Source organism: Amphiura filiformis, chromosome 8 (assembly GCF_039555335.1).
Source record: "Amphiura filiformis chromosome 8, Afil_fr2py, whole genome shotgun sequence".
Lineage (NCBI taxonomy): Eukaryota > Metazoa > Echinodermata > Ophiuroidea > Amphilepidida > Amphiuridae > Amphiura > Amphiura filiformis.
Genome location: NC_092635.1, coordinates 21,131,148 through 21,147,731, shown reverse-complemented (window position 1 = coordinate 21,147,731; position 16,584 = coordinate 21,131,148). Strand labels below are relative to the sequence as shown.

At 36.3% G+C, this 16,584-nt stretch overlaps 2 protein-coding genes across 2 annotated transcripts in view; both read left to right on the top strand.

The window, feature by feature from the left end:
- The window catches only part of LOC140158792 (repulsive guidance molecule A-like), a 253,981-nt gene that overhangs the window by 50,443 nt on the left and 186,954 nt on the right, over positions 1-16,584 (top strand). Inside the window, exon 2 of the mRNA XM_072182007.1 lies at positions 3,643-3,739. The gene's annotated coding sequence lies outside the window, so the exon portion shown is untranslated. The remainder of the gene's footprint in view (positions 1-3,642; positions 3,740-16,584) is intronic.
- Positions 1-16,584, top strand: part of LOC140159457 (uncharacterized) — a 154,376-nt gene that overhangs the window by 60,949 nt on the left and 76,843 nt on the right. The window lies entirely within an intron of this gene.

Genomic DNA, 16,584 nt, shown 5'->3' with positions numbered 1-16,584 from the left:
TCATCATAAATGCTTTTGACAGCAATTGTCACATTACACCAGATAATTTGTACAATTGGCACCATTATTCTCACCATAAAACCGCATTTCAAAATTGGGCATTTAAAAAAACAAAATAAGCATGAAATAAAATATTATGTGGTATCAGCTGCATTTTAGACAGAGAAAACCAAAAAAAAAGGACAAAAAGGACAAGGATTCAAAGTTTTGCTAATGTTGACAATCAAACAAGACACCTTATATTTTGCACTTGATTCTGCATCAATTACCTCTGATCTCAGAGGTAATAATGATATAAAATTCAGGCCTTTTTTGTCTTTTGAAAATAGCTGGTGAGTGACAAATCACTCTCCTCAAAACTTGTCAGGTGAGCTGTATGCGAGTGATTTTAATCACTTGTATTAGTATTACACCAAATGTAGGTGAGTGATAAAAAGCTCTCCTCAGCTTCGTTTTAGGCGAATGATCGCTCTTACTCACCTCAAAAGACAAGGCCTGAAAATTGGCTATGAGTTTATAAATATTGGACGAGACATAGTCAAGTCCAATATTATAAAACTCATATAGTGAGACCAATAAATATTGGGTGTAAAGCATCCAATTTATCATTATTATGTTTTGGACCCAATATTTTCACACACTTGGACTCATTAACACATAATAATGATAATTTTGGGCTGTATTAGGGTAATATACAGGACCAAAAATCCACTAAAATATGTGTTTAGTATAAGTAAGCCCCGGAAAAATACTTGCTAAGGGTGCGTTTTGAAAGTTCATATATGAATACAAGTGCCCCCCTCCCGACGTCTGTTGATGTCAACTATCCAGTCACAACTTTCCAATCATTATTGCATAATTCTAAATGACAATATTTGAAATCTACTTGATTCAAATAGTGAACAAAGTGAAGAGGAAGCAAGCACAATGCTGAACATCACATCTCTCCATCAAAGACGTCAAGTGGCTGCAGCAACGGTCCTCTACAAAATGCAAACCAGCTGGTGCCCACCATATCTGAAAGCACTGCTACCAAAGCATTTGTAGTCAGAAGAGCTACCCGTTCCAGCTTGTCCATTGCCATGCTCTCAGTTTCTAGAACCATATCTACTGGCAGGACCTTCATCCACACTGCAGTTCACGTTTGGAATAGTCTACCAGATGGAGTAGTCGGAGACATATCTGACAATGGCGCACCATCCTTCAAAAGCAGAGTGCGCGTGTCTGATGCTTTACTGTACCCCTTCACTCTTGTTGTTGCTAAATTGGCCCATGTGGCTGTGGTTGTCTTTTATAGTGCCTACAATCTTAGAAATAATTGTTCGAACACTTTTAAGGTCATATTGGAAATGGTCCCCCTTCTACCCCCGTACAATGTTGACATGCCCAATATGCTCATCTTCACCATATCTTCTCCCAACATTGTTTGTTGGGGAAAGGGGAGGGGGTATGCTTAAGATGAACATTGAGACAACACTATTATAATTCTTAGTTTCCAGTGACTCAATTATTATAGCATGCGCACTAAGGAGAACATGGGAATTACAGTGGGTGTTCGAACACATATTTTCCGGGATTGTAGGTGCCTATAGAAGTTCTTGACCTATGTCAGTCCTCATGTGCTATTGTTCACTCTAGCATTTTATTTTAAAAAAATGAGTACAAACATGCCTAGTACTGGGTCAGTGGTTCTTGAGCGTTATTTCATTTGGAGAAGAACAGAATCAATGATTTGGTGTAAATTTGAATGGTAAACTATGAGTGGAAGCATTAACAAATCAATGTTAGCTGTCGTGTCGTTAATAATCATGATTAATCAGTAACATGAAAGTATGTTTGTCTCATAAAATATCACTCAAGCATTTTTGTTTCATAAAATATCACTTTATTAAAATGGGTCAATTATTTACACAAATGGAAAACACTGTCAGAATCACTCAAGTGAAATCATATTCTAGCGCTTATTAGAAATTGCCTCTGATTGGTGTTATTATTTCTAAACACGATTGCTTTTAGTGAATCATGTTTGCAGTCGAGTCATTTTAAAATAATATACTTGTTATGTTATTTTCTGTATGCTGACAGGTTATCTGGTAGTGGTACTATTCTGTTAAGATGGCAAAGCTTGTTCTCCGGAACCACTTTTCAATGAATACTAGGCATGTTTGTACTCATTTGAATGCACTTTTCATGCAAATTTTTAAATATGTTCATAAAAAGTCAAAATTTTAACTTGTAAAATTTTATTTATTTTTGTAACAATATGTAATAAAAAAATACCAGTTCCAAGCGTTAATCAGACTGTTGCAGTTAAGCAAACATGGGATCGCTAAACGTCACTTTCTATTAATTGGCAACATACTTTGATCATAATTATTGTGACTGATGATATCGACAGATGAAGAAAATTATAAAAAAAATTGGAGTAACAAATAATATATGTTGACAGGTTTTTTACCTTAGTTAATTAACAGTGTTAAAGTACTTTTTAATGGTATATATCCATATGTTCATAAGGAGTGACAACCAGACATAATAATATTATTTTGAAGCTTTTATTAAACAAATATGGTGTACAGATGACCATACAGGGATGTGTTGCAAACATCGGTAGCATTTTCAACCATTTGTTATATCAATGACCCCTTTTTCTAGGCCAATTTTGGTATATGGATGGGTCCTTTTGTCAAAATTTTCTCTTTTTTAAAAGAAAATAGCCTTGACTCACTGTAGCCAAAATTTTTGAAATTTTCCCAAAATTTGGTGGAAAGGTTGTAAAAATTAAGACAATTTGTGTTAAATTTGTAAACTGATGTGCCCACTTTCAAGTTCTAAGTGGCACGCCCCTACCCAAACCAACCTTGAGTACCCCCCCTCCCCCGGGTGTGTTCGCTTACCTATGGAAGGTTATAAACCAGAAAGGTTTTTACTCCCAAAGGGTCAATTATCCGAAAGGTTTTTGCTCTGAAGGGTAATTATTCTGCTAATGTTTGCCATTACTCTGAATGGTTATTGTTCTGAAAGATTGTTTATCAGAAAGTTCGTTAAAATGATACTAGAAAATTTCATACTCCAGAAATATTTTAATCTGAAAGAGAATAGTTCCAAAAATGGGTTGTTACCCATCTTAATGATATTTTCGGAGAAATGATTCTTCGGAAGAAACATCTTTCAGATCAAAAACACACTTCATCAAACCAAACCCAGTACTCCAAAATATTTGTGTATGCTGCACAGAGCTTATCCTATCTAATAACATCAAAAGCAAAAAAAAAAAAATACAAAATTGATTAAATCTTTTTTTGTAATGCTGCATGCAATTCGCAAAATGCATCAAAAGCTTAAAAACTTCAACATTGATTAAATCAATTTTTGTAATGCTATATTATTGAAAATGTTGTTTAATTTGACCAAACCTTTCATTTATCATTATAGACCTACAGTGATTTTGGAAAAACCTATACATCTTTTAACATGGCCGTACTACGTCAGAGCCCAGAACCTATGTACCTCCTATTTCTCTGCATATTCATTATTTTTGCATTTACTTATGTACCACATTTATATTAATTTGATTTGAAACCTTAATATCTAGCCTAATTATTAATATCTTATTATATTCTGCTATATTTTTTCTTCCAGAAAAAGGAGTAAGCTTTTAATGGAGGACCTTTGAGACTTGGATTGGATTGTGTTGTTGATAATGTGAAGATACACAAATTTGACCTAAACAGCTGAGGTATGTATTAGGCGTAGACCTATACATGGTTGTACATGGAAGTAAAATTATGACTAGTCTGTCACATGATGAATCAGTGTGATGTGAGCCAAAAATACTCCTATATGTAGTGGCAATCTGGACAGAGTTTCCAGAATGGGCAATATTGCAAGTTGTCTATTGCTGACCCATCTCAAAACGGACAATTGTCTGATTTTTTATATTAATTTCACCCTGTAATCAAGATGAATTTTTAGCTGCGGGTAGCAGCTCTATAAGTCACCATGTCTCTTCGTTAGTCCGTTAGTCCGTCCGTCCGTTAGTAACAAATGCTAAAAAATGCTGTTACGTCAACATCGTTTGTCGCATGGCTATGGTACTTGGAGAGGGGGAGGGCAATTAAGGGAAATTTGGGAAAAGTGGGGAAAATGGGGGAAATTAAGGGCAATTTTGGGAAAATTAGGGAAATTCAGGTGAATTAATTGAAATTGTGGGCAATTAAGGGAAATTGGGGAAAATTGAGGGGTATTAAGGGAAATTTGGGAAAATAGAGGGAAGTTAAGGGAACTTTGGGAAAATGAGGGGAAATTGAGGGAAGTTAAGGGAAATTGAAGAGAATTTAAGTGTCCGGAATCGGTGTCCGAACACTTTTGATGTCAAGATGCTTTTTTCCCGAAAATCGTTTGGACATCAAAAGTGTCTGGAATCGGTGTCCGAACACTTTTGATGTCAAGACGCTTTTTTCCCTGAAAATCGTTTGGACATCAAATGTGCGGGACAAGATGAGCGCCCTCAAAGGTTAAGCTCACAGAGGGGTTACAGGTCAAAATAGGGGTCAGACTTAAACCTGCTTCACAAAGACACCATCACTGCAAAATTGAATTCCTTGTCCCGCAGCGACCGCTACGGTTACTAACGGTCCTTGTTATGGTCTGAAATAGGCCTGAAGGGTGATGCAACATTACTTATTTTGCCCCATTATTTTGATTCAGGGTGCTTGAGGCACTCTTGGAATTAAAAATGAAGATGTTTAGCTGTCTCATTAACTTTGCATGTTTGTTATGATTGTGTCATAAATGTTGCTTACTACTGGCCAGGAAGTACACAGACCTTGTGGCACTTCCCTGATATAGTACCGTAGCTATTTATTTGGCTGAGTGATTGGCTGACTAAAACTCAGCTACTGGCTCCTGTGAGCTGCTCCCTCTGCTATAAAAGCCCATGGTCATGTTAAGAAGTACCCCCTCTATAGTAGATTTAATGCCAAAACATCCTGTCTCAATCTCAACAGAAATCACTTGAGTCACACACAAACCTGCACATCCTCCCCTCTGTAACCTCCATGTTAGTTCACGACCTATGAAGGGTAACAATAGTATGTTGGGTCCTGGGGGACAAGATAGGAACTGTACTCATGAATTTGATATCCAGGGAAAAAAAGAGGAGGAAAGAAAATACGGGTTAGATCATCAGCACACAATGCATGAGCCCGGTGCACGACTCAAACAAACAAAGCGGGAGTATCTCATTTATGGCAATAACACACCTTCATCCTAGAGCATCACACACTCGCCGATTTCCTTGGCCAAAGTGACAAAACAAATTATTAAAAGTCAGAGCGAGTATTTTTGGAAAATCCATATTCAATTTCATTTTCAAAGAAAAGACTTTTTGCTTTAAACATTAGTATACTGGATTATGGAGTAAAAGTTCTCAATGATCAAAAAACAATTGAAAATGTAATTTCTTTTTGCATGATGGTGTAGAACCTGCACATTGTATTAGAAAGTAACATACAAGCCACCAAAGGCATACTTCTTCATGTTATGCCAGCATATTTTAATGATGTAATCTTGAGTGATAGCATGCATTTAACTTATCCTAAGGATGAATTGTATTTTCCTCTTCCAAGATTTGATGGAAGCGGCTATTGCACTGGTTCAACCCCACATCTTCTATAAGCTACAATCTCCTAAAAACTTGGTTTAATCATAGACAGTGGCTGTCTATTGTTTAATCACATTCTATGCAGTTGTCCTATATTTGGGAGTATTCTATTGTCAGTAGAAAAGTATTTTCTCTCAGAGCGTGTTTATAGTGGGAGCAGATGTGCGGTACATTGCGGTATAATTTCTATCCGGTCAGAAATTATCCGGATACTTGCCCACTATAAACAATAGCAATATATGTATGTACGGTACATCAATATCCTTCTCAACCGAAGGATATTGTAGCGAGACATTTGCACTATAAACACACCAGTATAAATTGTGTGCGGTATTACCGGAAGTAGGAGCTTCTTCATGATGCGTAGAATGCGCGCAGGACATTCGAAACGATTCTCACCCCCAAGAGTTATCAAAACAGAGGCTACATGTTTGCCGCAATGATCATATTGTTGAATGGGCTGTTTATAGCTTGTGCCACAATATTTACGCATTCCCCGTGTGACCTCAGGGTCATTGCAAATGTACGATAATGGTAGTTGGTATATAATTTGTATCTCACTATAAACAGCAAGGGTATCGGTACATATACAAGGATGTTTAGGGTGCTTTTTGAAACTCCATGGCCACGCATGATACCCCCTTGTCAATGACCAGTGCCCCCGGATTATCGTATACGGTATACTCAAAATGCGGTATATTCACTATAAACACGCTCTCAGAGCCTCACTGTATCACATAATTGCATTGAAGAGATCACTGTATCACATTATCATGCGAATGAGAGAGATACATCCTTACAGCATTGAAGTACTAAAACAAATCAGTGTTATCTAGCGGCAGTGAGTTCAACACATTGAAGACATAGCCGTAGGGAAATGTTGTAGAGAGAAAGTATGAAAGCATTGACTTGGAGCAGTTGGCAGTGTTGCCAAAATCTGTCATTCACAGGGTGCATGGGAAAGGTGTGCAGTATTTAAAGTATCATGTTTAATTTTAGTGTTAAAGAGCTTGGATCTTACCTTTATTGAAACAAAACACACCAAAAAACTACACATTTTTCATCATGTTTTCAGTATCTCGAAGAGAAGCTGATTTTTTTCTCTCAAAGTGATATATTCCTATTATGGTCCAATCCCGGGTCCAATGGGTATGGATTGGACAAAACTTTTCCAAGGCGCAGTCCCTCTGTTATAGAATTGAAAATACAAAAATTTTTCCCAAAACAATGTCGCGGCTTCACTGCTCATCTCCCCTCAATCGCTCTATGTCGCGGCTTCACTGCTTGTCCCCCACCCATGATTGTGAGTAGTATTTGACAAAGACTAAGCATATTAAACCAAATAAGAAACAGATATTCAGATAAAATAAGGATTAAAAAGGAAATGAAAATTTTGGTTAAGTCATCCCTTTTTGGATGCTCTTTCCCCTCAGATGGGGACCAAATTCTTAGTGACTAGGATTTTGCCCCTTCAAAACACCAAGGCTGTTTACAGCCCAATTGTACGGTTTCAATCCATTATATCCAAGATTGGTAACACTGGCTTGGGGCAAAGAGGGAAGATCAAATTTTGTGATTGTGTTTATAAATAGTATGTTGTAAACATGGGGCTGCATGCGTTTGAGAGATGACTTGTTATATGTCAGCGAGAGAGCGATTTTACTTACTGTGCTTACAAGAAATTTGCTAAGTAAAGTTTTGTATATACACATTGATTGTCTTGAAATTGATTTGGGTCAACTATAATGTACCATTTTGCTTAAAAACACACTACATACAACTAACATGTTATTGTAAAGTTGAATTATTAATAAATACATAATATGTTAACTTTTAGCAAATCAAAGATGCTTTTAAACAGCGTTGGACATAATACGTTTTTATGCATAGCATTATCAGCTTGCACTACATGATTTTTGTTACATTTGCACACTTCACTGTATAAGTCTATGGCAGTTGAGTAGCAAAGTGTTCAAAATTGAGTAGCATTTTTGCTGCTTTTAAGTGGTCATGCCCCATCTTTGCCTCAAAACCACTCATTCACCAGTGTTCAATATAAAAGCCAAAGATAAACATTGCACACATAACCTCAGTAACCTGGCCATAATTATCATCACAAAAACATACAGCTTTATTAAATGGTTTGATGAAGATGATGATGATGGCTATGATGATGATGAGATACTATTATTAGAAGTACATCATCACGAGTGACCAAGATCAAGAAGGATGTATCTATCATAGCTGCCTTTTGTGCCAATTTGATTTTGAGGTTAATTATCCTTAGAACACTTATACTTAACATTGGGTGAGAAGGCTCCAAAAATGGGGGTCTTTCTGTGAGACTGAGAAATATTTTGGGTCAAAATTTTAAAAAATTCATCCAAAATTGAAATTTTTTGAAAAATGTCATCAAAATTTGAAATTTGTTGAAAAATTTGAAGAAATATAATGAAAAATATAATGAAAAAACAGGGTTATACATACATATATATACATACATACACAGTATTTATGACACGCTGTTGAAGAAATCAAATTATTTGGTGAGAAATGTGTCAAAATTTCTTGAAATGGGGGGGTCTTTTGGTGACAGTAAAACAAAAAAAGGGGTCATTGGGTGAGAGGGACTTCAGTAAAACAAAAAAAGGGGGTCATTGGGTGAGGGAGTTGAAAATGTGGCCGCACATTTTTAGTGAGTGCTGGGGGGTAGTCCCCTCTATCGATAACATCGTTAGGCAGCCATTGTTAAATACATTTTGAATGGTACTTTCATTGAAATCTACTTTTCTGTGACTCACCATTTTTTAAAGAAATATTCATTTTAAGAATATTACACCTTGACTCCCTCAAGGGATTATACCAGATTTATCAAAATTCTATCTCCACGCTCGTCGCTCATCATTTCTAACGTCAATGTCTTAGTTCACTTATAGAGCATGAACTGCGCCTTTGCAGATTGTGATAATAAAGGTCCCTATTGTTGGTTTGAGGTTACCAGATATGCACATTGTATACATGGGTCAATGTGCTTTGCTACAGACTATGAGAATGTTAGAATAGATAATACTATGATAGTCTACCTTAGGGGTATGCGTAACTTCTCCTTTGTACTTGAAGCAGTTTTTATAGTTAGGGGCTATTATACCAATTTTTATTAAAATTTGAAGTACAACTTGGTAATTTACTGTATTAAAAGTTAACAAACTTCAAAATTCATCCTAACATAGAAGACAAATCTCATCATCCATCATGTCAATTTTATGCATCTTTGTGCTCATTGGAATGCATTCCTCAAACTGGAGCAAAACATATTAGTAAAGATGAAACAAAAATACATTGTTTGTTTAACTTTATCAATAGTTTTATAATTATTGGTTTATTGCCCATGCTATTAACATAGCAAGGGTTAATATTTTTTCATTGAGAGTGTTCTGTAATAATTGCACCAACCTTTTTGTGTTTACTTAATAGGTAGCTTTTTTTTTCATGCGTGTTATTTTTATTAAATTAATAATCTGAAATATTGAGTATTTAGTGATTGAATTTTGCGGTATATCGGCACAGATGACAAGGTTAATGAGGAGGTGTTAGACTTTCCTAGTTGTGGAGATGATTCAATTTAATCAAAGACCTATGATTTTATCAACTGACCAGCATTGGTCATAGCTGGTATTATCGCGGAGCAAAATACTACTCAATTTTGATCACTTTGCTACACTTTTGGAAATGTGCAGCAATTTTATGCCATACAGTGAAGTGTGCAAATGTAACAAAAATCAAGTAGTGCAAGCTGAAAAGGGTGTGGATAATGTGCGAGTTGCGAGTGCGAGTTGCGAGATGCGAGTTCGAGATGCGAGTTGAAATTTGCGAGTTGCGAGTTGTCAAAGGAAGTTGCGAGTTGGCAAATGTAAACTGACAACTCGCAACTTACAAATTTCAACTCGCAAATCGCAAATCAACTCGCAACTACCTTCGGCAACTCGCAAATACCAACTCGCAACTCGCAAATCAACTCGCAACTGCCCTTGGCAACTTGCAAATTTCAACTCGCAACTCGCAGATTTTCAACTCGCATCTTGCAACTCGCAACTCGAACTCGCAACTCACAACTCGCAAAATACCTTTACCCAGCTGAAAATGCTACACATAGAAATGTCTTACATCCATCCAACTGACCAGTGTGTAAACCTGATGCATACCCAAGAAACAAAAATGTTTTACAGAAAACGTTAAAGTATAGGTTAATTAAAGGGTAGGGGCCTACCGTATATAAAGGATATAAAATGTTTCAATAACATTTAAAAAAAATGAAAGTATTGACAAAATATTTTGCAAAATTGTTGCCGAAATATTTTACAATACATTTAGACATTTAAAAAATATTATTATTGTAATGTTTTTTCATATAGGCTTAACTTAACTTAAATTTAGGCTAAATGTTATTAAAACATTTCGAGTTTTTTGACCAACACCAAAATTTTTATAATCTGTTCATAACATTTTAAAACGTTTGGTATTTGCTGAGTAGCGATTTGATATAATTTAATTGCCCTAACAATTTTGTGCTGTGTTTCTTGAATGGACAAGCAAACTATGTGTGGTCATGGACTCAAATCTTTGTGTCTTTTGGGTGAACATAGATCGCATTTAGGGAAATAATAGATCTATATCAAACTTAAATGGTGAAAAACAATCCTCAATCAAAGTCATAAGGAACTCCAGAAATGAACAAATTCTAGACAATTTAATCATTTTGTTTGTTTGTTTTGTATTTGCTTCTTCGATTAATATTGTACCATATTCCAATGACTGCATGGTAACCATGGTAACAAAGCTCTGAGTAATCCAGACATTTTATTGTGTGTTAATACCATCGCCTCCATCTCAATTCTGGACCAAATCTCCTCCCAGTCCTCCTTATTTTCTACCATCAAAATGGTACCAAATTACCTTAAAATGAGGTCATAGCACACCATGTTAATTAGACTACAAATGAGTCACAAGTGTTAGGGGGGATTTTGTCATTCAATGATGTTACAGACACCTATGGTGGAATGATATTAGCATATCAATAGCTGGTAAGTGCCACATCTGCTCGTTTTTTGGCACTTGTTCTTGTGTGCCTGGTGACAAGTACAGATCATTTAATATTTTGTTGAGGGTTTAAAGGTACACACTGTGATCTACAAGATTATAACCTAATTAGAGTTGTAGAGATAGCATGGTAACTGAGACAAAGAAGGGGGGGAGGAGGAGATGAAGAGAGAGGAGAATAGGCAGAAGGGGATCATAGAGATGAGAGAGAGAGAGAGAGAGAGAGAGAGACAGAGACAGATGGACAGAGACACAGTACAGGCAAGGGAGCAGAGACAGAAACATAGAGAGATAGAAGAGCATAAGGCCTGGGTGTAAAGGGTTGAAATTTGAATTAGGATGGCAAACATACTAAGAAGATTGCATGTATTCATGGCCCGGATTCATGGTCTAATTTTTTAGGCTCAATAGGCACCCTGCGGGTACATCCGGCCTGCAAGTGCATTTAAAATGGCCTGCAAAGAACTGCCAAGAACAACCATGCCAAAAAAAGGGGGGATGGTGATATACCTAACATTTACTGTGTCCTCTGCAATAAAAACCATTTCTTGTGGCTTCATCGGGGTCTCTGTTCTATATTCAAGTACAATCGCACATGGAATGAATGGGATGGAAATGTCATGTTGTACCAGCAAGAGATGGCTACCAGGGGCCGTATCAAGCGGGGCGGCGGGGGATGCCATGGCTGCCCCACTTTTTGAGAAATTTGTTATGTTTTTCTTTATATCTTTATTTCAATTTGGGTATATATTTATAATTTGGCCGCCCCACATTTGTGATGGCCGCCCCACATTTTTCAACCTTGCTATGGCCCTGATGGCTACTCTACTTACTGTAGTCCTGTTTCAGTTGTCAGGCTCCCAGAACATAATTCTCAGTATCATTGATCAAGTTCAAGATTTGTGAATGATCCTTCTTTACTACCTAGTATTTCAGTCATAAATAATCCCAACCTTGCTTGATCTTATTATGTTGAGATATTTACTGAGTCATGAGATAACAACGACCATTTGCTCAAAAATTGATGGCTCCCTTCAGTGATTTCCACTGTTTGACACAATTATTCGGGATTGAACCGGGGATTGAACAGCAGTGACTTTCTGTTCAAACATTGATAGCTCCCTTCAGTGATTTCCATTTTTGTTTAATATGCAGACATGTGGGAGATACTGTGATTGATACAGAAGTAGGTTTATTCTTTTTTCATTTTGATGTCAGATTTTATCGTTGACATTTCATTAGCACATCTATGCTTGTTGTTCCAAAAGTGCAAAAGTTGATTTTTTTGGCACTGCACTGATAATCCCTTTAAAGAGGGAGCCCCACCAGAGCAGTCAAGTTCTTCTGGGGTGAACCAAACCTGCCTGGTTATCAAATTAATCAGTGATAAGGTTATCTCTGAATTTAACAGGCACTAATTGATTCAATAACATTAAAACATCAATTAGCACTTTTAAATTCAGAAATACCCTTGTCACTGATTAATTTGATAACCAGTCAGGTTTTGTTCAGCCCAGAACTAGCAGGGCTTCCTCTTAAAGTAGAAATACTTTAACAGGGAGCCCAAATTTTGGTCCATTGGCATATCACCATGATCAAAGCCATTGGTTCTCATTGCAGGTACATCCTTCTTGCAATGGGAAGCTGGTTTGTTTAGGCAATAAACCCTACCCTTTGGTCTGTTCTATGTCATAACATATCTCTATTGTAATTTATCCCAATCATCATATATAATACAGCAAAACAAAGTGTTGAAAGTTATACTTACAAATTTTATTTATGTATCCAAACAGCTACTGTGAGACTTGAACTTGAATTATTTGGTGTTATTTTTCTGTGGTTTCTGGCTGTGCAATAATTTATCCCAACAATTATCAGGAAAAAGTGTCACAAAGTGAAATTTATTTGGCTGCTATGCTAGGAGACAGTTTTAAAACAATTTTAGGTTTCAAGACAATTTGGCAACATGAATGTGTAGGCCTAAATCCTGGGGCCTAAATTTTGTTTATATTCTAGGCATTCACTGCAGCATACAGGGTAGCTCAGTTCCTGTAAGTTCCTGTAGCCTTCTCTACTCCTAGTACTACTACAAACTACAGTATTGATGCATTGAAAAATCTGGGGTTTCTCCCAGCCTTTCTAAAAGGCCTGTTATTTTCATGGTTTATTTTCATACAAAGACATTGTATCAGTAAAAATACCAAGTAGTTTATGTTTTTGTGGGAAAATAACCAATGACCCTTTCAGAAAGGCTAGGAAACCCCAGATTTTTCAGTGCATCACTACTGTAGCCTTTGTAAGGACTTGCTTCTTAATTTATTTATTTGTTTGTTTTCTTCATTATTTATTTATTTTTGCTGGGTTATGAGGGGGGGGGGCTTAGGCTTAATTGATAACCCAAATTAAAAATGGTTCATAGGGAAGATATCTTTAGGCTGCAACCTCCAAGCCTCTTGCAAAGACTGCACCAAGCCAGGGATATGGAGATGGGCTGAGATGTTGTATCCATAGGTCATTTTGTTTACTTTTTCTTTATTTATTGGTGGGCATATTTGGTTTGCCACCCCCTGATGTTTTGTCCGACCTTGAAATGTAATCTGGTAAACATGGTGAGGATAGTCTTAGAAGAAATCTTAGTTTTGGTTGATTGAAAGATGGGGTAGAGATAGCAAGTTTGAGAGGGGGCAATCAATTTTCCGAAGCACTGATCGGATGAATTTCCCATCACGAAATGGGTTTTGATCCATTGATTTGTTATCTGTGATTTCTAAAATTCAATTATTGTATGCAGTAAATTGTCCAGTTTTCTGGGAATTCAAGTTGAGACCTGGACCAGAAGTTCAGGTGAGACATTTGACAGCTTAACTTGGATGTCAACTTGACACTCAGCATGGTTGGTCCTGTTGGTGCATTTGATACTGAAATGTAGTTTGAGAAAACTTCCCATGGATCTCAGCTGTGATTGGCTTCAATATCATGTAGCTCTGGGCTAGCATGAGAATTGGTTACTGTTGAGAGTTTATTAACTGTATTATTGTCATAGCAGCAAGAGAAGTGCATTCTGGTATAGAAAAAATTGTTACCATCTCTGTATCCACCTGTTCATGAACTGGTCAGTCTGATTTGCCCACAATCCCAGCAATCCACTCATCTAATTACTATAATCATGTTAATACCTGGGTATCCATTATAAGTCATGGAATTTATAAGGCCTTTGACCCAATTGATGCATGTGAATGATGTGATAAGTCATAGGTGGTAGTCATCTAACCTGATTTGATTATACACATGATAGTATGCTTTATATTGTGTAAAATACATACTGTTAAAGATATTTTTATTTGGTCATTAAAGCCATGTTGTATATTTCCGTCAAAAATTTTAATTATTGTATTCACAACACAAAATTCTAATTATATTGGTCTCAGCGGTAATTCCAAAAATGCACAAATAACTGGAAATTGATGGTGCAACCAACATATTATACGAACACCCAAAACACTGACAAATTCTGTGCACAAATAAACTTGAACATGTTGAAGTAGGCACGCAATGGGAACAATTAACAGGTGCATTGATGCAGAACAATTTCTAGATTTATTTATTTGTTTATTTATTTATTTATTTATTTATTTATTTATTTATTTATTTATTTATTTATTTATTTATTTATTTATTTATTTATTTAGTATTTATTTATTTATTTATTTATTTATTTATTTATTTAGTATTTATTTATTTATTTATTTATTTATTTATTTATTTATTTATTTATTTATTTATTTATTACATTTGTCAATAAACTCAGACAGAACCCAATATAATGCTCAAAGAGCACTAGATTAAAGGGAAGCTATAAATTGGCAGGGAAGTGTAAATTGAGCTCCATCGTTTTGTTCCCTATAATGTTTTTTTTACCACAAAATAAGTATTTGACTAGTATCACCAAGTCATAGTTGAAAGTTGTGACAACCGCTAATACTAGTAGTTGCAATTACACATATTATAATCGACTATATACATGTAGTTCAGGTGTGTACCCAACCTCATATAAATGTCCTTATCTTGTTCCATATTTTCTTTCTTCTTTTCTCTTTTTCTTCTCTTTTACATCCTTTGCTGTCTTCTCTTTCTCCAATTTCTTTACCTAACTGGGTTCTTCTTTTCTCTTTTTCTTCCTCTTTTCTTTCTCATTTACATTCTTTGCTATCTTCTCTTGCCCCTTTTCCCTTCTCCTCTTCTCTCTTTCTCCTTCCATTCTTCTTTCCTCATTTCCTTGCTCCGGGTGCGCCAACCCAAGAAAACCCTTACTACGCCACTGCCATTAGACCTGGTGTAACTCTACATTAAAGACCATGTCACATTGTTTTATGAAATGGATGAAATGGAGTACATGCCATATTATATAGCCTTGCTTGTGCTATAACCTCATAATTTGAATCTGTGAATTTAGTATAAGCTGACTTGACGTGGGTGTAAATCTAAATAAGAACATCAAAGTCTAAACTTCCAACATCATATCAAGTTCAAGTATACATCATCATTAGGATGGGATGTGTTTCCTTGGCAAATAGTTGCTCGTAAATCGTCACCCATCCCAGTATAAATCTGCCAACACTACAAATTATGAGGCTTGAAAACAACACAAATGGATAGATTTATGTTACTTTGATGAGTTTATGTCTGACAAATGTAAATGATTAAAAGTTCATTCAAATACTCCTCCTTCCCACACAGTTACTGTTCATGTGATAGCCAATGGCTAGCTGCAGATTTTGGCAATTAAATCATACGACTCAATTTGGATTTGCGGTTGTGAATGTTTGGCTGCGATATACCTAGACCCGGTAAGGTATAGGCCTATAATAAAAAGCTTATGGCTGGGTAAATTCCTGGATAAATTCACTCAAGTTGAATTTGTGAAACTGCTGATTGATATTTAAATGATAATTTACTTATGATGCATTTTTTACATCCGCTAGGTCATGCTGTTTGCAATTCAATTAGGGACAAAATCAAAACTCGACTGGCGGTTGACAGCCGGTTCCGTCCGGTTGCTCTTGTTCTAAACAATGGGAACCGGCAGTCAACTGCCAGTCAAGTTTTGATTTCATGTTTGCTGTATTATAGATGTAACGTGTAGGAGCCTATGTTTTAGATCATGGCTCATCACCAATGAGTCTCATCAAATGGCTAGGAAGTTTTCAGTCCGAATTGATTGTTGAGGAGACACATTTAGATCAGATGGGAGTTAAATTGGGGCTATATGAACTGATGATCTTGAACTTGATGGTGCATATTGTAAATGAGGTGTGGAGAATGGCTCCAAGCTATATACATTAACCTAAACATGTCTGGAACATTATAGCTGTGTCATACCTTTCAGTATGCGCATTTGCAGCTTTGTGGTTGTGCTTTGTCTGCGAGAGGGGAGGAGGGGACGAGGAGCATGATTTCTAAGCATGATGCAGAGGGCAAGATTAAGCCCTTCTGCAAAATAGAAAGTTGCCAATAAACCAGCCCAGTTTTCAGATGCTCTTTTCCCAAAGTGAGGTGCTTCCATTTACTAGTATACCAGATTCCAAGGCTCTGAAATTGACCAAGACATTAAAGGAATTTGTTTATATGCATGTATGTTTGTTTGTTTGTGAGAGCTGAGGTAAACCAGCTCATACAAACACACACAAAATGAAGAGATTACAATGCCCAAACAGAGAGTGCATTAGCATGAGCATTTAATAGCGAGGTATAGAAAAGAGTGACCATGTCAGCCCTCCCTGCTCTACATGTAGGCCTAATTGATGTTATACTGGCTCCTATTG